The following is a 1,481-nucleotide window of genomic DNA, read 5'->3' on the forward strand; positions in this document are numbered from 1 at the left end:
CGGTCCCCATGCTCACCTCCTGCCTGGGGTCTTCCGGTCCCCATTCTCACCTCCTGCCTGGGGTCTTCCGGTCCCCATGCTCACCTCCTGCCTGGCAGTGCTGGGATCTTCCGGTCCCCATGCTCACCTCCTGCCTGGTGCAGCTGGCCCCAGCTTGATGGAGGAGCAGCAATGATCAAAATATTTCCAAAGACGTAAAGAATACGGGTTCAAAGAGCTTTGCAAGTGGAAAGCAGAACCCAAGTATAAAACGTTATTTTGTGTCTCAGGATCCTAAGATAATGATTTTTCTTGAGTCTTCTTCAGAGGGGTTATTATTTTATTGTTAATATAGGAGGACTTCAGAATATGATGAAGGTGCATATGATTATTTTTATAGTTTATTAGTATTGATACCTAATACTGTATATATCTGTGGTGTACATGTGATGTTTTGGTATAAGCATATGATGTCTAATGATCAGATGAGGGTAATTGGAGTGTCCATCACGTCAAACACATTCATCACTTTTTTGTGTTGAGAACATTCTAAATCTTCTCTTCTAGTTATTTTGACATATACAATATATTGTTGTTGTTAACTGTAGTCTCCCTACTTTGCTATGGAACACTAGAATGTATTCCTAACTATATGTTGGTACCCATTAACCCACCTCTCTTCCTTTCCCCTCATTCTTCCCAGCCTCTGATAACCCTCGTTCTACTCTCTACCTCCATCAGATTAACCTTTTTTTTTAACCTCTCACATATGAGTGAGAACAGAGATGCACATTATTTTTTTGCATTGAGTTTGTTTTTAATTCATATCTCTACCAAGTAGCTCTCATACCTATTTTTCTCTTTTTTTTTTTTTCTTTTTTTTGTGTGTGTGTGTCACATAGAAGGTTTTGCTTTTCTGGTTTTTGTTTTGTTTTGAGGTGGGGTCTCATGCCGTTGCCCAGGCTGGAGTGCAGTGACACAGTCACAGCACGCTGGACCCCCCAACTCCCGGCTCAGGCGATCCTCCCACTTCAGCCTCTGAAGTAGCTAGAACTCAAGGCAGCCTCCACTACTCCACAGCTGTTTTTTTAACTTTTTGTTTGTAGAGATAAATACGTTTATCTGTGTTGCCCAGACTGGTGTCGAATCCTGGCCTTAAGTGATCCTCCCACTTTGGCCTCCCAAAGCGCAGGGATTACAGGCATGAGCCACCATGTCCAACCATAGAAGTTTTTAATTATACTCTTTCGTTGTAGAAAAATTAACAGAAATAAACTTTAAAAAGCACAGGAGGTAAATATTATCCATAGCCCAGCCAGGCACGGTGGCTCACGCCTGTAATCCCAGCACTTTGGGAGGCCGAGACGGGCAGATCACAAGGTCAGGAGATCGAGACCATCCTGGTTAACACGGTGAAACCCCTTCTGTACTAAAAATACAAAAAATTAGCCGGGCGTGGTAGCGGGCGCCTGTAGTCCCAGCTACTCGGGAGGCTGAGGCAG

General features: G+C 43.6%; 1 protein-coding gene across 1 annotated transcript in view; it reads left to right on the forward strand.

The window, feature by feature from the left end:
• Positions 1-1,481, forward strand: part of PTCH1 (patched 1) — an 81,190-nt gene that overhangs the window by 16,890 nt on the left and 62,819 nt on the right. The window lies entirely within an intron of this gene.

This window comes from Mandrillus leucophaeus, unplaced genomic scaffold (assembly GCF_000951045.1).
Source record: "Mandrillus leucophaeus isolate KB7577 unplaced genomic scaffold, Mleu.le_1.0 Scaffold161, whole genome shotgun sequence".
Classification (NCBI taxonomy): Eukaryota; Metazoa; Chordata; class Mammalia; order Primates; family Cercopithecidae; genus Mandrillus; species Mandrillus leucophaeus.